Here is a 27,802-nt window from a genome sequence, read left to right as displayed (position 1 = left end):
CGCCCCCCCCTCCCCCCGGGTAGTGTTGGATATCTCCCACCTCAGCGTTGAGTAGCCCCTGCTATATATAATATTAAAAGCTGCAAGTTTGTTGCTCGTTAAGGAAATATTCATCGATTCCATGACATACGTGATCATGTTCATGTTAAGTGTTCGAGTTCAGAATATTGATGGTGAATTGCAGGAAGTTATGCATCTCCCATATTATAAAGTAGACCACTGTGTGCCCGTGCGATGATCAAATAATGATTTATATAGTATCCCCATACAGGTTCCATGGATGTTGAACCATCTCGGCCTTTGTTTCAGCAATCCCATGAGGCCTCAGGAAGTAGGATCATTAGCAATTAATAAACAAACAAGCAAACAAACCAAGCAATAAGCATTTTTACTGCACAAGAGCATCCATCACAAAACCAAGGAGAAAATCGAATGTGAATTGTGTCAAATCGACAGAAATTGGACATTTAATTGGAAATGCAATGAAGCAGAGTTGTGCTCCGAGTACCGTGTAAATGATTACGAGAAGGGATCCGTCCGTGGTTTTTACATTTCCAGCTCCTCTTAAGCACAAGAGAACGTGTCATCCCGTTTTATGGAAGCTTAGCACATGCTCCATGACCTGTTTTGTACTTCGTGCTTGGGACGTCCGGCCAGTCCAGACACAGTGCTCGGAGATAGATGAGATGTGTGGACAAAGATGCACATCGGCTTTCTTGTGGACAAAGATGCACATCGGCTTTCTTGTGGACAAAGATGCACATCGGCTTTCTTGTGGACAAAGATGCACATCGGCTTTCTTGTGGACAAAGATGCACATCGGCTTTCTTGTGGACAACGATGCACATCGGTTTACTTGTGGACAAAGATGCACATCGGCTTTCTTATGGACAAAGATGCACATCGGCTTTCTTGTGGACAAAGATGCACATCGGCTTTCTTGTGGGAAAAGATGCACAACGGGTTTATTGTGGACAAAGATGCACATCAGCTTTCTTGTGTTCAAAGATGCACATCGGCTTTCTTGTGGACAAAGATGCACATCGGCTTTCTTGTGGACAAAGATGCACATCGGCTTTCTTGTGGACAAAGATGCACATCGGCTTTCTTGTGCACAAAGATGCACAACGGCTTTCTTGTGGACAAAGATGCACATATGGGTTATTATGGACAAAGATGCACATCAGCTTTCTTGTGTACAAAGATGCACATGTGGGTCATTATGGACAAAGATGCACATAGGGGTTCTTATGGACAAGGATGCACATAGGGGTTCTTATGGACAAATATGCACGTCGGCTTTCTTGTCGACAAATATCCACATTGGCTTTCTTGTAGACAAATATGCCCATTGGCTTTCTTGGAGACAAATATTCACATTGGCTTTCTTGTAGACAAATATGCACATCTGCTTTCTTAGCTCTGACACCGCAGGTGGCCGAGAACTGCCCGGGGTTATGTTTTCACCCTTGCCTGTCTGTTCATTTGTCTGGGGGCACGATATCAAAAAGGTTGTGGACAGATTCGGACGAAACTTTGTGGAGAGGTTAAGTGTGTGACAATGTCAAGGTTTTATATGTAATATAAAGAGTTTGGTGCTTGTTAAGGAAATATTCATTCAATTCCATGACACACCTGATCATGGTAGTTAAGTGTTCAAATTCAGAATGTTTATGGTGAATTGCAGGAAGTTTAGCATCTCCCATATAAACATTTTGGGGACAAAAAGCATATATATATATATATATATCACGATATCTCAAAACGTTACGGATGGATTCGGATGGAATTTGGCGGACAGGTTGGGTGTGTAACAAGGACAATTTGATTCGATTTCGGTGAAGATCCGGATAGGAGAATGTTTTTTTTGATTTACCATACGAATGGCAACAGCGATAGTCCGATGTTTTCTCTCATCACTATCAGAATGGACAGGACAGTAGCAGGACCCAAGTATATGTAGCACATGTCCTCGGACCCAAGGTACTCCTCCCTGCAGAGTGTATGCGCGAGAGTGACAAGAGAGGCATTGAGCAGTAACGCTGGAAGGAAGGGGGAGGGGTGGGGGGGGAGGGTGAGACAGGAATGGACAGGTAAGGGTGTCTGAGATATATTGATTCAATCATTGAATACGTCCTCCATCACCAAGCCAGGAATATACACATGTGTATCTTCGTCGAAGCTTATGCTGCTTGTTAAAGTGCCTCTAATGAGCAAAATTAATGATGGCATCTCCCCCATTTAATGCGATACCCCCATTTGCCACCCCCCTCGAATCCACCGGTCTGTATTTAGACCAGAGCGCATCCCTGAGGACTGTATCCCGGATTGCCCACTCCACGGCCCGCACTCATAAACCCAACACCATTGGTTATCCTCATGGGATGGTAATGAATTGTTGGTACCCAAACAAGTTATTATTAGGTAAATAATTGTCATTTAAATTTTATCTAAGACCATTCAAACCTCCTGGAAATGTTTTCTCAATCCCGGTGAAGCAATAAAATATATTGAATTAACAACTAATCCGATATGTGAGGGAAAAGAAAACGTCAAATTTGCTGAGTATTGCGAACTCGCATTCGGTTCACGTTGTCCTTGCTTCTACTCCAAGGTGCTCTGAAACCCCAGCAGGGATCTACAACTAAAAACCTTATGTTTCTCGTGGGAACAAAAGCAAAATTATTTGAAGAAAGTTCTCTTGAATTTCTTGCAGTAATAAAAAAATGGCTCATTATCCGAAACTCCCCGATGAAGCGGTGATTAAAGAGCCGCTTCATTTCACGACGCACGCTCGGCCGGGAGCAATCGCCTTGACGGAGCACCTTGGAAAGATGTTTCCTCGACACAGCCGAGAACCTGAATCGGGCAAGACGGTGGATTCTCGCTCTGCAAAGCTTTACGCACTCAGCACATGGAAAACTGGCTCGTTTGGTTGAACTTGATTGTTTTAGCTAGCTCACCTTTTCTTCTGAGCTGCTTGGAGTATTTGTTGTTAACTAGTACACCCGCTCACTACGGGAGCGGAAAAAAGGGTCATTACCTTCGCAAAAGCGGAAGGTTATGTTTTGATCGCTGTGTATTTATTTGTATGTCTGTGTGTGTGTGTGTGTGTGTGTATGTTATTCGCATAACTCAAAAAGTATTCAACCGAATTGCATGAAATTTGGTGGGATGATTGGTTATTATACGGGACACATTTGATTAGATTTTGGGAGCAATCGGGTCAAAGGTCAAGGTCAAGGTCACGAAAAGGTCAAAATCGTATTTTTACCATAGCGCGGTCAATTTTTATCCAATTGGCATGCAACTAATGCCAAAATGTTCAGAATTCAATGCCCGATCTTGTGATATACGACATGACCCAGTGAAGACATTACCCTTGTTAGCGGTTGGGGGTCAAAGGTCAGGGGGGTCACGACCTTGCAAAATGTGCGTTTTTTGTCATAACTCGGTCAATTCTTATCCGATTTGCATGAAATCAGCACCAAACTGTTCACTGTTCTGTTCCCTACACTCCCATGCCAAGTACAGAACAGTAGCTGCGGCGAAGGTATGCGCTCTACCGAGTGCCCGTTCTAGTTCCTCTTTGGGGTATGTAGATTACAGTCGATCTATGGTCGGGTCTCAAGAACATTGGGTGTGTGTTCATTTACCAAGTTTCTTGTGGAGAGATCGACAAGTGGTTAAAGCATTCGAGCAAGCACTCCATTCAAAACCGCGAAGGAACGGCTGGCTTGGCAAGCGATAGCTGGCTGCTTGGTAATGGAGCACAACCTGAGCTTCTCCCTTTCAGTTTCGTATGAAACAGCAGGAGCGAGTTTCAAAAGTTCGCTATGAAAAATTCCATGGTAGCGGCAGAAAGGGCCATGTTATTAACCCAACATTTGTGGGTTATATAGAGTACAGTAGATCTTCGCTCAGTTCTGTAAGTAAACCTTACTTCACGGATGTCAGAATTCCTCCAAATGTCTTCATTTAGTGTTATAAAGAACATTAGCGACTGTTTAAAAAGCTAATCATACGTGTTTGTGGTTTATAATATTTTTACTTCCTGTAGAAGCCGTTGCTCCCACGGAAACGCCATAATATTGTTACGGATACGACTTTGATGGTATGGTGGGCCGAGCGGGATGGCCGCCGTATCCGTACAAGTTACCCGATTGTACTCGAACGTCGACGAAGCCGCGCTATGCTGGCTCAATAAGGAAAAGAAGACACCCGGCTGGATTATAATCACACAATACGACACCAGGGGTTCAGTTCTCAAGACCTCCGGAGGAGGTTATATTAAGGCGGAAAAGGTTAGATTACAGGGACAAGAGGGAAACATAGGAAGGTGGGCACTTAGACACAACCTTATATTAACCCTAGACAGACCACAGATAAACGGGACAAAAACTGACTCACACGGGGATTGATGACAAGGAAAGCGGGTATTTGATGGCCAGCACAAGGTGCACCTTGTGCTCAGGGACAGAATCACGTACGGTGGTGTCCAGCAGATGCGGGGAGGTCGCTCAGCGCTCGTGGGTCGCGACTTTGGTGGAGATGCCGGGGAGGTCGCTCAGCGCTCTGGAGGGTGGCGTCTTGTCCTTCCAAGCTCGGGGCGCATCTGACGTCACGTCCGGCGCGGGGCCGCGTATATCCGGCGGGGAGTCACGCCCTCGCTCGTTAGCTCCGCCCCATATGGCATCGGCCCATGGCTTCTCATTGGGTGCGGGGGTTACCGGCTCCGCCCTTGACGAGGGGCCGACAGGGAGCCCCCTTCTGGGTAACCCCGTCGAGCACATGTTCAATGGCGGCCAACCGAGCCGGAGTGAGGACGCATAGCCGCTGTTGTTGTGGTTGTTGTTGGAGCTTGAGATGATGGGAAGAGATGCGGGGAGGTATGGGAAGGTCCTAAACTCCTACTGGTGCCATATCATCACATTCTGGTGCAACGAAGAGTCATAATTAATGGAAACAAGTCCTTAACTGACATAGATTAAGAATAACTAGCAAGATGTCCTATAATGGTCTACGTGTGGTGCGGGGGACCTGGGCACGACATTTAATGGGGGAATGAAGGGGAAGATCGGCTCTAATGGGTGTTGTTTACAGACAATGGGACTAGGGAATGGGGTAAGGGGAGAGTTGGGGAGTATCGGAGAAGATAGGGGAATATTTACAAGCGGATATGGAGGTCAAATTCCATATTCGCAACATTGCACCCTTCTCTACCCTCGGGGCGTCCCGACCCGATAAATTTTTACCTACTTTAGTGTGGCACGCAATGTAGTTCCCTCTACTATTAACTCTACCCTGAGTGCGACAGTTTTACAGATATTCACAAATGAGTAAATATGTCCCCCTGCGACGTTGCACCCTTCTCCTCACAGAAACACACCCACAGGATAACCGAATCCGGAAAGAATTCTCAAACTAAACATACAGCCGGTAGGGAGCATTATTTACAAGACTACGCTGATATTTACACTACGATCCAGGACCTGTCTTTGGAGGAACACATGCAGATGTTATGCATAGAGAGAGCGCGCTTGCCAACATCGATACACCAACCCACGAGTGCTCTGTGGCCGACGGCCTTTAATAACGTGCAGAGCACCCTTCCCGCGCATCAAAAGCACCACCCCACCACCAATCGGTGCAGTCACCATTGTTCATTGGAATAAAAATAAACTCGACAACCCCTAACCCTGCAGGTGTCTCTTGCTCTTCTTGTGGTGCACTTGGTGTTACTTAAAAGTGGTTCACCTGTATGGCATAGGTGCCACGTTGACCCATAGGTCCATCCCCGGGTGGTGCTTGGCCGCAAACGAACTGCGGTCCATTGTGGGTGGCCACAAACATTGCGGTCCATATGGTGTACCGATCCAGGCAGCGAACAGCGAAAGTGCAGGCCCACAACTGCGTCGCCAGCACCTCTCTCTCCTCTCTCTCTACCCCAAAGCCAGATCCTCGGAGGTGGGAGACAAAAACAAGACAAGTGAGCAAGGTGGTAAGGGCGCAAAAGTGCACGCAATGCAAGGTGATGCACACTGGGGGCACATGGGAACCAGGTGAGACAGGTACGTTCCTACCGTACGCCCCCCCCACCAGGTAACCTACATGGCCCCTCCCTTACCCCTTACTGTATCAACAAAACACAACACTACCCATAAACATCTACTTTACAAATCCACAAACATCCCTACTGTCTTCCCCGTTCCTCCCATATACCAAATTCGTCTTCTCTCCCTCCTAACCAATCAAATTTGCCATTTTCAACTCTCATCAAAATTTGCCATTTTCAACTCAACATCAAAATTTGCCATCACCAATTCATCATCAGTCCCTCCTAGGGAGGGAGAGATGGAATCACCCCAATGTCTCATCCACGTCGTGATGCGTCTCACAAATCCAACAGCAATTCTCATTTCTGCAACACAAACAAAGAAAACACAGGTGTGGAGTCATCATCATCACCACAGGTAAGTGGCTGCGTATGGTGCGACAGGTTCATCAATCCTAACTATCTCCTAAATGACTTTAACAACTTTACACTACCCGGGGTCTCTCTCCGGCCAAACCATTGGCCCTCTTACACTATGGGTTCTAAAAACCAATTCCCATTGGCCAAACTGTGGTGCTCTTCAATTTGGGGTCTCACTCCCCCGATTCATCTCCCGGTGCCCTCGCACAATTTCTGGGCTGCGGCGTGTACCTCTCCCAGTGGGTCTACCCACCTGCACACCTCCACCACTGCAGTTGCCTCCGAGCTTACCTGCTCCTTGCCCTAACCTAACTACCAGGGGAAGGCCCTCTGGCTCTCTCCCCACTCCGTGCCCTCTCTGGCACTGGGCTGCCCGATCCACACCCGGGATCCTCAGGCACCCACTCACAACTACCGGCTCCCAGAGCCCACCTGCGGCCTCACCTGGCCGACATCCTCACAGTGGTGGAGTGCCCAACCAACTACACACACTAACAGGCTACACGCCCAGCCATTTCCACAACACTAATGCACCCATTCACAACACCATTCTGCAACCGCACCACAAATGCCAATATCCAACCACAATTTTCCTGTACCCTCTACCTAACACTTACACTACCCGCCCCGGGTACTCGTGAAAGGGGTCCACTCTTCCCCCATCCACACCTTCGCACCACGCACACCACTCCATACCACTTACTCCAACTCTCTCCACACACCTGTACTTGCACCCTGTGCTCTCACACCTGGTGCCACCTGCACCCTTCTCTCCCCAAGCGCATTCGCGCTGATCCACACACTCACTACTCATACACTGCTCCACACACCTGTCCAATTGCACACCTGTGCAATCACACCTGTTCCATCCTCACACACACGGCATCATCCCAGCTAACTACTCCCTTCTGAAACTTGCGCTTCCCAGTCGTCCCTTTAAACTATTGCGCTCCCTCGTCATTATCATCCACTCTAATCTACCTGCGTCCCCACTACAGGTATCAGTCACTAACTAACCTTATCGTCACCTAATGTCAATCCTCGCTAGATCCCTACACACCATATCCTAACCCACCCGGGCTAGTTTTCACTGCCATACACCCCCATAAGCTATTGCTCCTTTGCCCCACCATGGGAAAGGTGGCAGGGATGCCACCCTCTCCCACCGGGCCTATCGCTCCTCAATCCCCCAGTCCTCTGGCACTAAGAAGCCCCCCCTTATTCAGAGGTACTGGGTCCCGCCTCGGCATCTAAAGCCGAGGCAATCCACGGGGGCGCCTGCTCGCCGGTGTAAGGTCTTATCCGGTCGGCGTGGACGATCCGAGGGAGGGCTCGTGGCCCCATTTTGATCTTAAAGACCACGTCACAGATTTGCGACAGGACGACTCCTGGGCCTTGCCAGGGGGAGGTGAGTTTTGGGCACCTTCCCTTCCGCCTCCGGGGATTAAAGAACCAAATCTTCGTCCCCGGAGCGTATTGACTCCCCTGGCTCCGGTCGTCGTACCTGCGCTTCATCTTTTCCCCCGCCAGATGGAGTTGGCGGCGGGCGAAGGCATGGACTAGCTCCATGCCTTCCTCTAGGTGACGTGCGTACCCCTCCCTCGGCGGGTTAACCACTGTGTCTGGCACGGGACCGCATAGCAAGTCGGCGGGAGCCCGTAACTCCCGCCCATACATAAGCAACGCTGGACTGCATGCGGTGGCCCCGTGCTGGCTGGTCCGGTAGGCCATAAGCAAATAAGGGAGATGTTCGTCCCAGTCATCCTGACGGGTGGTGGTGAACAGTGCCAGTTGTTGGATTAAAGTTCGGTTGAATCTTTCCACCATCCCGTCAGATTGAGGTCTTAAAGGCGTTGTCCTGGTTTTTCGAATTGACAGGAGACTGCACACATCTTTTAGTAATTTGCTCTCAAAATTTCGTCCCTGGTCGGTGTGCAACTCCTGTGGAATCCCATGCCGGCACACAAATCCTTCCACGAAGGCCTGCGCTACCACCCCTGCTTCTTGGTTGGGGAGGGCGTAGGCCTCCGGCCACTTGGTGAAGTAGTCCATCACAACGAGGATATACTTATTACCTTGGCGGGTGCGGGGCAGCGGTCCTAGAATATCCATAGCCACCCGCTCAAGGGGGGCCCCCACCTGATGTAATTGAAGGGGGGCCCTCATCCTCCGTGCTGGTCCCTTTTTGGCAGAACAGGCGTCGCATCTCCGACACCAGTCCTGTATGTCGCGCCCCATATTCACCCAATAGAACCTCCGGCGGACCCGAGATATTGTCTTTGTCCTGCCCAAATGGCCGCCGGAGCGGGTACCATGCACCTGTTGCAATATGACGTTCTTGAATTTGTCAGGGACTATCACCAGCCAGGAAGTTCGATCAGAGGGAACCTCCACCCACTTGCGATACAAGATGTTGCCTTTCAATTCCAGGGTCTGCCACTGAGCCCAATATGCCTTTGTTTGTGCCCCGAGGGGGGTGACCTCTTCCCCCTTTGGTCTTTGCCCCAATTTGACCCATTGGAACACCGGCCCCAGAACAGGATCCTCCTGCTGGGCCGTGCTCCAAGCCAACTCTCCAAATTCCTCGTCCGCGGTTAGTGGCAAAATTGGCCCTCTCACCCGGGTTGCCCGGACGACGAGAATCGGGGCGGAATCGCCCAATTGCTCCCTCTCCTCGTGTCTCGCACAAAATTTACAGTTTTCCCCCAGACAAGGACGCCGAGAGAGTGCGTCCGCATTACCATGGGCCTTCCCGGCCCTATGGGCCACATCAAAATCGTACTGCTGCAACTTTTCCAACCACCTTGCAATTTGGCCCTCCGGTTCCTTGAACCGAAGGAGCCATTGCAAGGAGGAATGGTCAGTTCTAACCAAAAATTTCCGCCCGTACAAGTACGGGTGGAAATGGTTCATGGCAGCCAGCATAGCCAATAACTCTTTGCGAGTGACGCAATAATTTCTCTCGGGCCTACTTAAGGCCCGACTATAATAACCAATCACTCTCTCCACGCCCTCCTGTGTCTGAGACAAAACTGCGCCCAATCCTTCCTGGCTCGCATCCGTGTCCAGGGTAAATGTCCCGTCACTAGTGGGGTAAGCTAGAAGGGGTGCGGATGTTAGACACCCCTTCAATTTTTGGAAGGCCTCGTGGCACTCCCGTGTCCAATTAAATCGCGTCCCCTTCTCCGTAAGCCGGTGGAGGGGACGGGCCAACTCCGCAAATTTCGCCACAAAGCGCCGGTAGTAGGAGCAGAGTCCCAAAAATCCCCGCACCTCTTTGATGGTACGTGGTGCGGGCCACTCCTCTACCGCTTTAATTTTGTCTGGGTCTGTTTTTACCCCCTCGCGGCCAATCACGTGACCTAGATAGGCCACCTCTCTTGCAAACAAAGTGCACTTACTCGGGTTCAGCTTCAACCCTGCCTGTCTGAGGCACCCGAACACCTGGTCCAAATTAGCTAGTGCCTGGGGGAACGTTTGGGCATGTACCAGGACGTCATCCAGGTACACCAGGCATGATTGCCATGGCATGCCGCCTAGTACATGCTCCATCAATCTCTCAAAGGTGGCGGGGGCGTTACACAAACCAAACGGCATCACAGTAAACTGATACAGTCCCTTACCTGTGGAAAATGCCGTTTTCTCCTTCCCTGCCCTATCCATCTCCACCTGCCAATACCCACTCTTGAGGTCCAAAGTTGTGAACCAATTTGAGCCCGCAACGGCATCGAGGGTGTCATCAATCCTTGGCAGGGGATATGAGTCCTTGAGTGTCACGTTGTTTAGCTGGCGATAGTCCACGCAGAACCGCGTGGTCCCATCCTTCTTTTTGACCAGCACAACAGGTGACATCCAAGGACTTCCCGAGGGCTCGATCACACCTGCGTCGAGCATTTTTGCAACCTGCTCGTCAGCTTCCGCCCTCTTGCTCCAAGGGAGCCGTCGGGCGGCCTGACGAATAGGCCGGGCCTCACCGGTGTGGATCTGATGTTTCACCAGGCCCGTACGTCCAATATCCTCGGTGGACAGGGAGAAGAGGTCCAAATGGGACCCAACCAGTTTGTGTAAGGCCTCCCTCTGGGTACCTCCCAACTCTACGCTACTACGATTTACCATCTCGCAAATGGGATCGGGCCAATTCCTACTTGTTATTGAAGGCTCCCCCCGGGGTCGGCTCGGCTGGACGTTCTCGCCCCTCACTGTCGCGACTTCCTCAACTGGGGTGCAGCCAGCTACCCTCGTGCCCCTTACTATAGTGCGTGGTTCTGTACTCACATTTACTACTCGGACGGCCACTACCGGTCCGTCCGTTTTTACAAGGGTGCGGCCCACGATTAAACCCGGTATGGACTGCGCTGCCACCGGTTCGACCAGGCCGCAGGACTCCTGCCATGTTGGGCGAGCTGCCCACCGGGCCGGCACTATCGCCTCGGCCCTTGGGGGGATGGTCACGGCCTCGGAAGCCTCCAGCTCCGCTCTCTCGGCCGTGCTCACTCCCCCTAACGGCAGCTCTTCTACTCCCACCTGCAGGATCCCCCGGCACAAGTCGATTTTACAACCGCTGGCAGTCAACAGGTCCAACCCTATTAAACATGGGTCGCACACCTCCGCCACCCAAACATCTATCTCCCTCCTTACCGACCCTAACTTGAGGGTCACAGAACCACGCCCTATGATCGGGGCCGTTACCCCGGTAGCAAGCTGCAAACTATAATTTTGCAGGCGCTGGATCTTATCCCAGCCACCTGCGCTCGAATCAAGGACCACAGGGCTGATGATCGTGGCGCTAGCTCCTGTGTCCACTACGGCGTCTACCCCCACGCCGGCAATTTTGCATCTAATTGTCAGGCTACCGGTTCCAATTTGGCCACAATAAATGACCTGTCGCGTCAATGAGGGCTCTCCTCCATCCTCTGCTGCCGAACACCGCCCTACGTGCCCGACACCTTCTAGTTTCCCGGGGTCTGGCGGGGGGGTGTCTGGGGTCGGCTAACCCGCTCCCCCCTGGGCGGAGTTGAGGACCTCAACTGCCGGGGATCATCCCGGCGCGCGTTTCGACAGTGCCGCGCCAGGTGACCCAGGCGGTTGCAGGTATAGCACCTCACCTGATAAGGTGCTTGCCTCCGGAATTCCAAATTCCCCCCCCTGTAGGTCCGAATTGGATTACCCGCTCGTGGTCCACCGCGGGCCACCTCCGTGGCCGCCTGCCATGGTCCAGGTCCCGCCAGGCGCTGGTCCACCAGCCTCCGGACCATGCCCGCCAGGTCAGGACCCACGTCGGGGGCGGGTCCCCTAAGGGGTCCGCCCTCCACCGGGGGTCCCACCTGGCGGACCGCCATTGCGAGACGCTCGCCCCCTCGGGCCAGGGGCCTCGCTGCTTCCCAACGGGCCGCAGCGTCAGCCGCCTGGCTCAGAGTCTGCGGGCACCACATGGCGAGCTGTTGCCGGAGCTCAATATCCGGGAGGGCCTGGATAAAATGGTCCAGCGCCAGGCTTTCCCGGGAATCCGCTGCCATGCTAGCATGTGCGATCCCCACTGCGCGGCGAATGTCGTGGGCAAGTTCCCCGATGGCTTCCTGGGGCTTGCGTTTTCGCAGCGCGAGCTGAGCTTTAACAAGCTCGCTCTGCTGTTCTATGCCGAATCGATTAATTAGGGCGTCGCGGAGGGCTGGCAGGGTGAGAGCACCCGCTGGTAATGCCGTCAGCACCTCCGCCGCCGCGCCGCGCAATGCGGCCACCAGGTGTACTCCACCTTCGTCCTCACCCCAACCGTTGCCCTTACACACACAGTCGAACTGCGCCAGGTACGCGCGTAGATCACTCTTGCCGTCATACGGCGCGAGTGGGACCTTGTGGGACCACCTCGTATGTGAGTCGTTGCCCGCCTGCCGGACCCCGTGCGTCGCCCCTTGCGGGGTCAGCGCGGGGCCGAACCGGCCGGGCCCCCACAGTACACTACCCCCAAGGGGCTCTCGTGCCTCCCCGGTCCCTCCAACAACTACCCCTGTTGGTGTCGATGCATGGGTCACACCTCCGCAACCCGCTACCCATTCCATACCACCACCACCACAACCTTGCTCACCCACACCTCGCACCTCTCGTTCCATACCCTCCGGACCAGCCATACACCTCACTCTTGGCCTCTCACGAACATCCGGGTCTATCTCGACCCCCAAGCTTATTAAATCACCTGGCGCATCATACGCACGACCATATTGGTCACCACTTACACCGGGTCCTCTTTCTCTTCGCTTCTCCTCCATCACCTGCGAATCCCTCATCCGGTTAATGAGCACATCATCACGATCCGAACACAGACTCTGGACCAATTCTTTTACCTCCTCTTTTATCTCTTTCTTATCCTCTCTCCGTCGCTTTTTAATTTCGCTCACCCCTTCTTCCACTTCTTCTAATTTTTGCTTCATCTCCTTCATCTCTTCGTGCGCCCCTTTAAGTTCTTCCTCTAACTCCACTTTATTTTTTTCTATGTGCTCCCGCACCTCCCGCTCTTTAACCTCCATTACCTCTACCACCTTGTCCATTTTCCTCGTCAGGTCCTCATGTACCGTCTGACACTCTTTTTTAATTACCCCTACGTCCTTTTTCATCTCCTTCTGTGTCGATTTTAAACCCTCTATTACCGCTGTGTTCTTCTTTACCTGGTCCCCCAACTCCTTTTGTCCCACTGTCAGTTGTTCTACTCCCAGCGTCAACTCCTCTATACCACCTTGCAATTTTACAGTCCCCTTTCTCACCTCTTTCTCCATGCGCTCCTTACAGTGCCTCACCTCCTCGCGCACTCCTCCGACCTCCTCACTCACTCCTCTTCTGATCTCCTCTCCCATCACTTGCATCTCCTGCCCAGATGCCACCCTCATCTGCTCCATTTCCTCCCTGTGAGCATCCAGTTTGGTCTCTACCCCCATTCTGACCCCCTCTATCTGCTGCCCCATTTGGTTAACTTCCCTTTCCGCTTGGTCCCTCATGTCCCTCAATTTGCCTTCCATGGTGTTTTCTAACCCCTCTAACCCTTTTTGCATCCCTTCCATTTGATTCTCTTGAGCGGCCATTCTGTTTTCTACCCCCGTTAACCCCTCCTGTATTTCCCCTAATCTATCGTCTAATTTCCCAAATTTCATGTCTAATCCCTTAAAATTATTGTCTAATCCCTTAAAATTATTGTCTAATCCCTTAAAATTATTGTCTAATCCCTTAAAATTATTGTCTAATCCCTCACTGGTACCCCTCGCTTCGTCCCTCATTACCCCCATTTGCTCACTCTGAGCCCTCGCTTCGTCCCTCATTACCCCCATTTGGTTTCCCATTACCCCCATTTGGCCCTCCAATCGCTCACCCTGAGCATCCATCCGGTTCCCCATTTGTCCCATTTTGGCTTCTAGCCTGTCCATAAGGGCCCCCATTTGCAGGAGGAAAAGGTTCGGATCCACCAGGGGCGCTGTCACGGTCGCCGGCGCGGTGACCAGCGAGGCGCCATTTTGCGCGCCTGCTACCCTCGCTGTTTCGCTCTCCTCACGTCCCTCATTTTGGTCCTGGATCGACCCTACCTCACTCTCCCCTACCGGACCCCAGCCGTCTTGATCCGCCATAGCGCGACTTTCAAAATTCGGGTTTTTATTATTTTTTTTTTTTGTAAAACACAATCAAATTTCGCTGTTATAATTTCGAGCGCGTAAACGCGCTCCGGGTCCAATCTCACTCCTCGACACCAATTGTTACGGATACGACTTTGATGGTATGGTGGGCCGAGCGGGATGGCCGCCGTATCCGTACAAGTTACCCGATTGTACTCGAACGTCGACGAAGCCGCGCTATGCTGGCTCAATAAGGAAAAGAAGACACCCGGCTGGATTATAATCACACAATACGACACCAGGGGTTCAGTTCTCAAGACCTCCGGAGGAGGTTATATTAAGGCGGAAAAGGTTAGATTACAGGGACAAGAGGGAAACATAGGAAGGTGGGCACTTAGACACAACCTTATATTAACCCTAGACAGACCACAGATAAACGGGACAAAAACTGACTCACACGGGGATTGATGACAAGGAAAGCGGGTATTTGATGGCCAGCACAAGGTGCACCTTGTGCTCAGGGACAGAATCACGTACGGTGGTGTCCAGCAGATGCGGGGAGGTCGCTCAGCGCTCGTGGGTCGCGACTTTGGTGGAGATGCCGGGGAGGTCGCTCAGCGCTCTGGAGGGTGGCGTCTTGTCCTTCCAAGCTCGGGGCGCATCTGACGTCACGTCCGGCGCGGGGCCGCGTATATCCGGCGGGGAGTCACGCCCTCGCTCGTTAGCTCCGCCCCATATGGCATCGGCCCATGGCTTCTCATTGGGTGCGGGGGTTACCGGCTCCGCCCTTGACGAGGGGCCGACAGGGAGCCCCCTTCTGGGTAACCCCGTCGAGCACATGTTCAATGGCGGCCAACCGAGCCGGAGTGAGGACGCATAGCCGCTGTTGTTGTGGTTGTTGTTGGAGCTTGAGATGATGGGAAGAGATGCGGGGAGGTATGGGAAGGTCCTAAACTCCTACTGGTGCCATATCATCACATTCTGGTGCAACGAAGAGTCATAATTAATGGAAACAAGTCCTTAACTGACATAGATTAAGAATAACTAGCAAGATGTCCTATAATGGTCTACGTGTGGTGCGGGGGACCTGGGCACGACATTTAATGGGGGAATGAAGGGGAAGATCGGCTCTAATGGGTGTTGTTTACAGACAATGGGACTAGGGAATGGGGTAAGGGGAGAGTTGGGGAGTATCGGAGAAGATAGGGGAATATTTACAAGCGGATATGGAGGTCAAATTCCATATTCGCAACAATATAACTAGAAGCTATTTATACACGTTATCACTGCAGGAAAAACGCCTTCGGGAAGTGGGACATTATTAGTATTAATATTGTTTTGTAATAACATCAACAATATGCGATGATCATTAATTTTGTTACTAGTACCCGACTGCAAAGCCGCAATGAGCCGGCGAAGCCAAAGCCTCTTGCCACTATTTTACCCATCACTATGGCATCAGTAGGTTAGGTAGTTGGTAGTAGGTAGGTGTAGTAGGTACCATCGGTGTAGTAGGTGTAGTAGGTACCATTTGCATCCTGGATGAGATTAAAATTGATAAAATTTACTTCTTGATTAATTCGGTGAATTCTGTCTCAACTTCGGATATTTCCGGCCGTGAAAAACTATCCCCGACGGCCGCGAGATTTCTAAAAAATAATTCTTCGTCAATTTTAGAATATTTTACGCCGTTTTCACCCTCCGAAACGCGTAATAAGCTTTAGAAAAATATTTTTCAAATGCTCGAATCTCATTGGTTCCGGTGTTTGGTGACGATTTTCGTTGAAGATAACAAGGTTGGTCTTAACGTATTTTAATTACAAATTAGAGGTGCATTCGATTGTGAATCAAACAAAGACAGGTGAAACAAACTCCCATTGAACTTTTTCGCAATTGTTTTATGCAAACTTCCGCATCCGGTCGATGGCGGCCTCCATTGCGTGATTTGGTTTTAGAAATATTTTTTCAAATGCTCGAATCTCATTGGTTCCGGTGTTTGGTGACGCTTTTCGTTGAAGATAACCAGGCCCGTGCGGGCCGAGGTTGGTCTTAAAGTATTTTAATTATCAATTAGAGGTGCATAAGATTGTGAATCAAACAAAGACGGGTGACAGAAACTCCTATTGAACGTTTTTCAATTTGTTATGCATACTTCCGCATCCGCAAGATGGCGGCCTCTATTGCACTTCAGAATTCTCAAGCCAAGGGATACAGCATAATCTGGTTTTCGACATAATACGTACGCGTTTATTGACAACACCGGCTTCGCCGGCTATTAAAAGCGTCTTTGGAAAAACGCCACGATAAATCTTCTTCTTTGGACTAACGCCACGATTAATCTTCTTCTTTGGACAAACACCACGATAAAGCTAATTTAACATTGATATACACCTCAACATGCAATGCCATTGACGGCAATGACGGGGAAAAACCTGCTCGGGGGAGAAAACCCCCTTGAGCAGGGGGGCAAATGAATGTGCTACAACCTTCATTATGTAACCCTTCCTCATCCTGTCAAGTTTGGTTGAGATTGGATAAGAAACGACGGAATGTATCGGCGTCAAAAATTCATCAGACAGACAGAAAGACAGACACGAAATGGTGTATTTTAGCATGATGATAACTAACAAGTTGCCCGCACGGAATTCCAACTGGCATAGGGATGAAGAAGGCAAAAATGCAAATGGCGTCTTCTGTCATCAAGCCAACAAGCTGGGAGCAACAATTCGCATTTATTGCCGCGTCTGATGCAATTTATTTAAATTTTATAATGGCGGTGAGGTGCTGCATTTGAAACTGTTTGTTCGATATATAGCATGTAGTTTTTTGATGCTTAGGGCCTGTAATAAAAATTTGTATCGGTGTCAAAGCCAGTGACCAATTGCAAATTAATAGTAGGATGACAATTAAGAGACGCCGCTTTTTGAGTGTACGCTCCAGGCGGTTCCGTCTAATGCTTGGCTCTCTCAGTCTATGATGGACATGCCACATTTCCTGGAGGTTTACCTTTCAGGAAGCCATGCACCGTAGCCTTGACCACCCTTGTTGGTGATGACCACATTTAAGCTGAAGAGTACGTTACATGACTGAGTCTTGTCAATAGTCATAGTCATAAATCTGCAGGGTTACGGAGCTGCAGAACGATTTATAAAAGAAACATATCGACAGATTACAAAGAAAATGGTTGAAGAGATTAATAGGGGAGGAATGGTGAGGGCAAGGGGGCAAGTTTAATCGCTTTTGAATGTTCGCAACATGACACTTAACCGTAAAGGCGATTTATATTTATTTTAAATATCTAATTAAGTTGTGATGTGTTTATTTTTGGCTGCCATCACTGACCTTCCTCTATATTTTCTCAATGGTCAGGAACCCATAATAAATTATTCCCATAGGATATTGGTTTTAACTCTCGCGGTTTTGAATATCGCAGCATTTTCCAGGAACGTAACCCCTGCGATTTTAGGGTTTACTGTTAAGATACGTTACTGTTAGGATTTAAGGATGCTACGCGATATTTCAGGGTACTGCAAAACTGGAGGTTTTTGGAAGCAGTAAGAAGGTGATTTGTCTGCTACAATGGTCAAGGATATAATTCAATTGAAATAAAATAAAGATTTTAAAGGTCGTATAAAAAATAAATGCCAGAAGTTTACCGCCGTTGACGCAGCGTCTAGTATACCACCTTACTTGACACGTTATATTAGTTCTTTGTGTCTGTTGTTTGTGTCCTTTATGACGTCACTAAAAACAGTAAGTTTCCAGATTGGAATGATTTAAAATTTTGCTTGACTTTGACTGCCAGACAGACAGAGTAAAACAAGACCGAAAGTCTTTCATCTGACTATCTGCACTATATGAAAGTCATTTTGGACATTTCACAAACATGAATTTTTTGTTTTAATGGAATAGTTATTGATTTTGTATTTATAAAACTAGCAACGGTACCCGCCCTATGGGCGGGGCTTCAATTGGGAGGCCCAAATTAAAAGGCAAAATATCAGAAATTGAAGGTTTATTTTATTTTAAACGATTCATATAAACATCCGTTGAATCATATCACACGCAAATCATCAAAATCTAAACAGTATCTTTCGAATTTCAATAAAAGCCACATCACTGTTCATATCGGTAAATATTATTCCATCGTGTTTCAAATCGTGATCGATACACTATGATCGTGATCGTGAATAGTGATCGATATTCGTGTTCACAATCGCTATGTCGTATGTACTCCCGATACGTGCACCAAATTCCCGATACGTGTAACTGTACCAAATCAACAGTTAAAATGATTTTGAGCCAATAGCTGTTACGGCCTTGGCAAGATCGATGGAGACATGTTGCTTTCCCGGGTGCAGCCGTTTGTGCGTCGTCACAATGAGAACAATGAACGTCATGCGAACGCGAATGTTATGCGGGAGTCCAAACCTGAGAATGCTGGAGAGCAAAGCTGAAATTGGGAAAACTAAATAGCCTATTTTACTCCTGGAGATCCCAGGATTACCCACCCAAAATATCTTTGCGATCGGTTCAGCAGTTTTTACGGTACTTTCGAATGGACAGACAGACAGACAGACAGACGGACGGACATTTGGTGAATTATAGTAAAATTGTTTGTAGTTCATTATGCATTGTATTAATAATCAGAATGATTCTGCATAAGTTTAACCTCATATATTGTTTAAATAAAATTGTAATGTGCATTATTATATTCAACAGCCTCCCATATACATTGTAGATTATTATAATGACAAACAAATTTCCTTGTTTATTAATAAATAAATAATTGCTTAATGCTTATCCATTTAGGAGCACAAATGTCTTCATTCGGAGGCACGTGACTACAGGTTAGCATCAGGTCTTACTTGGGTACAGCAGTGTCGTTGGTGCAGTGCCCCCTGTAGGTTAGAACTTGTAATTGGTGAAGGGTGCTGGCGATAGCTCGCCTACTCTTCGCGAAGGACACCCTGGGATCTTTGATGTCCACCAACTAATGTCGGCAGACGGAACCCCCAGTTTAACGACCCTAGAAGTGATGGCACACGCTTGGATGATTCACCATGGCTGTGAAACACCAGGGTGGCAGTTTATAGTTGGGTTGGGATTTGAACCCAGGCCAGACACCTTAGAGGTGAGTGCGTGTACCTCTCGGCTATTCTGCCATCCCAAGACAAGAAACACCAGTGAGTAAACTCTAGAATCTATGGATATTTACACAAATCAACCTATATTTGGAGAAATCTGTAGCTTTTGTAAGTTAATTTATCACAATTAATGACAATATAATGTGCTGTAAATTCAGTCATGCTCTGAATAAATGTCCAGGTGTCTTATTCTAACAAGCATTCTGAGTATTGCGGTGCAATACATGTCCCCTACCGGCAGTCTGTCGTCCGGAAAACACCGGTAGGGGACTAATAAGCCCGCAAGGTCGCTCCTTGGAGCAGCCTGCACGTATTGCACTGTGTGAATTATATAATTACCAACTCACGGTCTGAGGTAACTCGGCTAAAAATTATCCGATTTGCACCAAATAAAGTTCATGAATGGTTGCACAGACCCCCTACTTCTCACTAAAAGTGGAAACAGAATATAAATTGGAGTTAAAATAAGCCCGCAAGGTCGCTCCGTGGAGTACCCTGCACGTATTGCACTATGTGTGAATTATATAATTACCAACACACGGTCTGAGGTAACTCGGCAAAAAATTCTCCGATTTGCACCAAATAAAGTTCATGAATGGTTGCACAGACCCATACTTCTCACTAAAAGTGGAAACAGAATATAAATTGGAGTTAAAATAAGCCCGCAAGGTCGCTCCGTGGAGTACCCTGCACGTATTGCACTATGTGTGAATTATATAATTACCAACACACGGTCTGAGGTAACTCGGCAAAAAATTCTCCGATTTGCACCAAATAAAGTTCATGAATGGTTGCACAGACCCCTACTTCTCACTAAAAGTGGAAACAGAATATAAATTGGAGTTAGAATAAGCCTGCAAGGTCGCTCCGTGGAGTAGCCTGCACGTATTGCACGATGTGTTAATTATATAATTATCAACACACGGTCTAAGGTAACTCGGCTAAAAATTATCCGATTTGCACCAAATAAAGTTCATGAATGGTTGCACAGACCCCTACCTCTCACTAAAAGTGGAAACAGAATGTAAATTGGAGTTAAAACAAGGAATATTAACAGCTTTGACTTACCGCACTCCAAATTATAGTCCGGAAAACTGTTGGGGAAATTACCAAAGTTCAAAGTGCCATAACTTTGACAAAAATGATCGAAACGTCGTGAAGTTCGAACTTGATCTGTAACTTATCATGGGGACACCATGTACCAAGTTTGAAATCATTAGCATTAAGAGTTTAGAAAAAAAGTCTGGAAAACTGTTCTTTGCATGACGGACTGACAGACTGACGGACTGACGGACTGACGGACTGACGGACTGACAGATGGAGGGACGGCGTGCAAACCTATAGTCCCCTCCGGTGTACACCGGTAGGGGACTAATAATGACAGGTGTGTGTGTGTGTGTGTGTGTGTGTGTGTGTGTGTGTGTGTGTGTGTGCGTGCATAGTAGTGGGAGGTTACATACTCATATTAGAAGGTTTTCCCCACAGGTGGGCACGCAAACCTCACAACTCAGTCACGTGGTTAGTGCTCAAGCAGATTTGGTTTGTTGAGATTTTCATTTCTCTTTTGAAGAGGTTCCACGTCGGATGTTACAAGCTGAGGTTGCCCCAATCTATTGGGTTTTGAAAATTTGCGCAAAAACAGGAATCTTGGAGACGCATCGTAAAATGGCAATATGTCAAATATGGCAGATGGAGTAAATAATGTGGTCCCACAGGGATCATTTCTGAATAAATTGCTGTTTGTAATTTATAATAATTTGATCAAGGTGAAAGAGTGAGGATACCTGGTGGTGTGTGAAAAATGTTTTGGTGCACACTGGGGGTGAAATGGATCATTTAAAGACCCATCAAGGAGAGGTGTTGCATCCGGTTAAGAAGAAGCTAAGAGGCCAAGACGTGAGTGCGTTAGGGTGTAAGGGGAGTTAAGGTGGGACCATGGTTACGATATTGAAGTTGCTGGTTAAGGTGATAAGGAGCAAACTCTGTTAGAATCCAATTCATTATGGAACAGCTGTGTGTACAAAGAGCGTTCAGATGAGCAATTCATTAATCAGCCACCTTGAGACAGGCCCGTGACGTGGGGACAATGGCGCTGCCAGTTGAAGAGGCCGAAGGGAACCCACAAGACAATTAACCTTAATGCCTGTGGTTGTTTGTCAACACAAGCTACGATTGCCATTCTTCCGCCTGGCCATAACCCTCATCAAAATGTCCCGTATTATTTTATAATGTATGGTCGTGCTTTGTAATATGTCGAACTGCAACATGTCTCCAAGGACGTGGCCTCATTTCAAGACTTGTTTTCTTTTTTTAAGATTGTCTGGAGGTCATTGTTTCATTCTGAGCACAAAACAACCCAGCAGACACTCCTCAGGTATATCCCAGAGAGGATGTTGGAACACTACCACTACCCCTTCCTCCCCTCGTTAACCCCTCAAAATACAAATTATAAATCATAAGTTTGAGCAAAAGAAGGATTTCATGGAAGAAGAACTTTTAAAAGTACAAACACCGCAGGAGGCACAGCACATTTTAAAGAAAGGTTAAGAATAATCACGTGACTTCTGAGTTTCAACAAATACCCGGCGAACACAACAACGTTCGCCAACGTTGGAAAATAGACGTCGCGTTTACAACCAATAAACAACGTTGGGCCGACGTTGGAAAATCGACGTTACATTTGTAACCAATGAACAACGTCACCCTGGCGTTAACAACGCGATTGTGACCAATTGACCAAATGCCAACGTTGGCCCAACGTTGTTGTGTTGGCTGGGTAGTTTCTATCCAACTTCAACTAACTAACTAACTAACTAACTAACTTCTGGGGCTTATATCTAACTTTTTCCAACTAACTTCTTCATGTGTATGCAACACATGGCTGTGTGTAGCATCTTTTTGTGAGTGCTGCTGTGCTGCTCATGCAGTGCCCCCTTTAAGTTAGAACAGCAATGTGGGAATTGACCAGGGTACCCACAATAGCTCGTCACTAAACCTTCGTCGAGTAAAAACTCTGCAGCATGATTAGGCCCTGTGCAGCAGGTGGAAAAAGTAGCTGGAAATCGGTTTTCGTTCCATGTCTAAGGTGCAACTTGAAATTTTGCAAATGTATAGACAACTATATGGTGGACTCTGGGTAAAAAGTTCTCCATTAAATATCCGTACAAGACGGTGCCGTGGGGTGTTCAAGTTTGCTACCAAGGTCCAAAAAGCCACTTTTTGGCAATTCGGCCATTTTTAAGGACTCGTATCTCCAGCACCACTAATACATGGGCTATTGTACTTGGTGATCTTGAAGACTGGATAACATACTTTAAAAATTCAATACCGTAAGGTTGTCCTTGCTTTATTAAAATAACTAGCAGAAGTACCCGGCATTGCCGGGCGGGGAAGGGAACGAGGGGGGGGGGGGGGGGGAGCGAGCCCCTTGGCAAAGCGAGCGATTTTTTTTTGTCATAGCGTCATAGCGTTTCATAGCGTCAAAGCGATTTTTTTTTTCATAGCGTCATAGCGTCATAGCGTTTCATAGCGTCAAAGCGATTTTTTTTTCATAGCGTCATAGCGATTTTTTTTTTCATAGCGTCATATCGTCATAGCGTTCATAGCGTCATAGCGTTCATAGCGTCATAGCGTTCATAGCGTCATATCGTTCATAGCGTCATAGCGTTTCATAGCGATTTTTTTTTTCATAGCGTCATAGCGTCATAGCGGTCATAGCGTTCATAGCGTCATAGCGTCATAGCGTCATAGCGTTCATAGCGTCATAGCGTCATAGCGATTTTTTTTTCCATAGCGTCATAGCGTCATAGCGTCATAGCGTCATCACATGATCGCTCTGAGCGAATCAGCGCCCACCTGCTCTGATTCCGTTGATTCCGTGCGCTGAAATGCGCTGAGGTAAATATGAATAAAAAATATGGATCGTCAAATATTTTGAGTTCGGCCATGTTCGTCCCACGCTCAATGGCCATGTCTATGTCAAATATCAAGCACGTAAGCCTCTCCGTTTAGGAGTCTATCGGTAACATTACACACACACACACACACACACACACACACACACACACACACACACACACACACACACACACACACAAACTGTGTTTTATATATATTAAAATAATTGTCATGACTGCAACACAGTGATCTTTCATAAACAATCGCAACCACCCTCGTTTTCGATACGTCAAAGATTCCTCACTAATCACGTTAGAGAAGTAATGATACATACATCAAAACACCGACTGTGAACGTCTGTAAAATAAAGTATCAAGGTCTTGTAATCAATAATGGTTCTGTTGTAGTTATCATAATCAGGTACTTCAGTAAATAAGGATTTGAGGAGTGGCATTTGGTGTTTTCAGCCTTTTCCATGCACCCATTGCTTAAAGACTAGACAAGTCAGACAGTCTAAACCGCAGTTTCTGAGAGATATCAGAAAAGGGTTTTCAAAGAGGAAGCAACAATGTCGACCATCAATTATGGAGGGAATAATCATGCCTGGAGTATTGTGATTTATCTAAAGAATCACTATCTGCCACATTTTGATGTCATTTTCATTGGTCCTCATCTTGTAGCATACCTGCCTGCTGTACTCGCAAGGGTGGGTGGGGGGGGGGGGGGGGCGAGTGAAGTGTGGGGGGGTGGGTCTTTTGGGTCCTTGGGGACTTTTGGGTTGTCCTGGGTCATTTGGATTTCGTGGTCTTTTGGGTCATCTGGGTCTTAAGGATCTTGGCAGTCTTAAAAGGTCTTCAAAAGTCAAAGGGGTCTCAGCAGTTTAAAGGACTAAAAGGTACTTTGCAACAGTGTGCAATTAATTAATTAATTGACGTACGTATTTAAATCACACAGAAAGCATGCCTCACATACATATATACGCGCACACACATGCTATCCACGTTCACTATGCTCGAGCATCAAATTAACTTATCCAAGGGGATCAGGAAATTGATGAATGGTTCACAGAAGGCAACACCTTCCTCATCCCAAAATCTGAAGAGACCCAAATACCGGCCAATAACCTGTCTACCAACAACATACAAACTTTTAACAGGAATCATCACAGACACGATGTACCACCACCTAACATAACAAAGAGGCCTAGATGCAGAACAGAGGGGATGCAAGAGAGAATGTTACGGAACAATAGACCATCTATTACTAAACAAGGCCATACACGAAAATTGCAATACGAGAAGAACCAAATTGTCCACAGCATGGATATACTATAAAAAGCTTTTGACAGTGTCCTACATTCATGGATGATAAAGTGCACACAAATGTACAAGATAAATCCCCAAATAATCAAGCTGATTGAGAAAGCTATGGATCTATGGAATACCACACTAAGCCTGCAGCACTCAGAAGGAAAGATTGAAATAACAAGAGTAAAGATACGACACAGGATCTTCCAAGGAGACGGCCTTTCTCCTCTCCTGTTTTGCCTAGCCCTGGACACACTAAGTAACCTCATTAGTGAGGAAGGACACAGATATACCCTAACATCCAATAAAATAACGTCCAAAGAAACAAGAAAGTTGACGCATCCACTGTATATGGATGATTTAAAACTCTTTGCACCGAACAACGAAAAATTGGCAGAACAACTGAAATTAGTGAAATGGTTCTCCGATGACATCCAAGTGGAATTTCGCCGAGTGTGCCAAGTGCACATTCGTGCAAGGTGGACAAACAAAAATGGACAACATAAAAATCGACCTAAATACAACAATACCGAAGCTAGACAACGAAGCATCTTACAAATACCTTGGAGTAAAAGAGGGCCACCAAATTTGTCAAAAAATATGCGCGAAACAATTACCAAAGAATATCTGCGTAGAACGAGGCTGATCCTGAAAACATAACTCACTCCTAGAAACAAAATCAAAGCCATTAACCAACTAGCAGTAACAGTGTTCCAGTACAGCTGCGGGATAGTAAACTGGCCACAAGCGGATATCAAAAAAACTAGATATAAAAACAAGGAAACTTCATTATCCATAAAATATTCCACAAAAATCAGTGCATCCCAAGAATGCATCTGCCGAGGAAAGGAGGAGGTGTCGGCCTAAAGGAACTCAATCAAGAGCAAAGAGTGATGAATGTAGGATTAGCCGAGTATGCGATTAGCAGAGTAGCGTACAATTTGTGTACAAGCATGAACACAACAAGCCAGAAAAGTTATCTCACCTTGCAAAAAAAATTCCAAAAACAGGTGTGATCGGAAGATGTCATGCACCAAACCGAAACAGCAACAAATACAGCCCCAACAATTGCGAAAAGGACAAAATAAAAATACAAGATTAAATAATAGTTTCTGCATTGTAGAAACAGGTAGCACGAGCCACCTCCTATCGGGATGTAAAGACTCATGTCAGAGCAGCTGTACACCCAACGGCACAACAAGGTAGGCAGGGTAATCCCCTGGCACATCTGCAGAAATTTCTATATCCCAGTTCTACAAAACTTGTGGAAACATGAACGAACGGCAATCATTGCAAACAAGGACATAATGCTCACGTATTACCTGATGATCCCATCCAGCGTGAACATAGAAGACAAAGCATTGCGATTGGACATAGTACTCAGGAACACAAAGGAAAATACAGCATTGCTGATTGAGATATTAGTACTCTGTGATTTTGACCTAAATAATGCAGAAATCAAGAAAATGACCAAATACCAAGACTTCAAGAATGAAGTGAAAAGATCCTGGAAGCTGAAGAGCGCTGGAATTGTACCAGTGATAATTGGGGCAACGGGAATGATAAAGAAGAACATCACAGAGATTTAAAAAAAACATTCCTGGGAGCATTACCACAAATGGAGGCTGTATGGTGTATGGAGCTCAGTGATGATCCTGAAAAGCGCCCTTGGAACAAAACTCTGAGAACAACAAAACTTCACAACTTCATCCCATGAATCACAATCCTTCACCGAAACTTCGAGTCCTGGGAGGACTCCATCCCACCTTCTAAAACCCAAATTATGGAGATAACCAAAAACACACACGTGCAAACAACCACACACCACACCTACATACATGCATACATACTACATACAAATGGGCGGGCGGCCAGCTCGAGGAAGAGTCCTGGTTGTTCCAAACTTCTTCCATTTAACCCTTGTAGTATGGGATTTTTTTTGACAAAAATACCCCCGGTACGGGATTAATTTGGCATTTTGGTACGGGAACGCAACCACGTACTGACGGTCTATTTATAGATATAGTCGATGACATGTAGTAACGTCATCCGAACACAAAACTTTTTCGCGGGTTCTGCCACTGGACGTCATCCGTACTCAAAGGGTTAAGAATTATGGAGGCCACTGTGCTCTTGGGAACCTCAATGCAGCAGAGATTTTTTTTTGTGGGCTTCCCCAGATCTGTGCCTCGACACAATCCTGTCTCTGAGCTCTGCAGGCAGTTCCTTCGACCTCATGGCTTGTTTTTTGCTCTGATATGCAGTCAGCTGTGAGACCTTATATAGACAGGTGTGTGCCTTTCCAAATCATGTCCAATCAATTGAATTTACCACAGTTGGACTCCAATCAAGGTGTAGAAACATCTCAAAGATGATCAAGAGAAATGGGAGGCACCTGAGGTAATTTCAAGTGTCATAGCAAAGGGTCTGAATACTTATGTAAATGTGATATTTCAGTTTTTTCTTTTTAATAAATTTGCAAAACTTTCTAAAATCCTGTTTTCTCTTTGTCATTCTGGGGTATTGAGTGTAGATTGATGAGGGAAAAAATGAATTTAAACGATTTCAGCATAAGGCTGCAACATAACAAAATGTGAAAAAAGTGAAAGGGTCTGAATACTTTCTGAACACACACACACACACACATATATATACTCACACACACAAACACACACATATATATACTCACACACACAAACACACACATATATGTACTCACACACACACATGTATATATATACTCACACACACAAACACACACATATATATATATATATATATATTCACACACACACACACACACACGTATATATACTCAGTTTACTCACACACACAAACACACACATATATATATACTCACACACACACATATATATATACTCACACACACAAACACACACACAACCACACACACACACATACACACACACATATAAATACACATACACACAAACACACACCCATATATATACACACACACAAACACACACACACAAAAATATATATATACACACACACACAAACACACACACACAACCACACACACACACACATACACACACACATATATAGTGTTGCAGTTTTGTGTTTTTACAATAAAAGTTGCAGATATGGGATATGGATATGTTGCGGATATTGCGGATATGTTGCGGATATGGGATTTGGATCCATCCATATCCGCTTGTAAATATTCCCCTATTTCCCCAATACTTCCCAACTATCCCCAATCCCCCATTCCCTAGTCCCATTTTCTGTAAACAACACTCTGTAGACCCGACCTTCCCCCTATTTCCCCCATTAAATGTCGCATCCAGGTCCACCGCATCTCACGTAGACAACTATAGGACATCTTGCTAGTTATTCTTAGTCTATGTCAGTTAAGGA

Source organism: Myxine glutinosa, chromosome 12, assembly GCF_964187855.1.
Source record: "Myxine glutinosa chromosome 12, kmMyxGlut1.1, whole genome shotgun sequence".
NCBI classification, from domain to species: Eukaryota; Metazoa; Chordata; class Myxini; order Myxiniformes; family Myxinidae; genus Myxine; species Myxine glutinosa.
The sequence above is the reverse complement of the archived record's forward strand: the minus strand, read 5'-3'. Positions refer to the sequence as shown.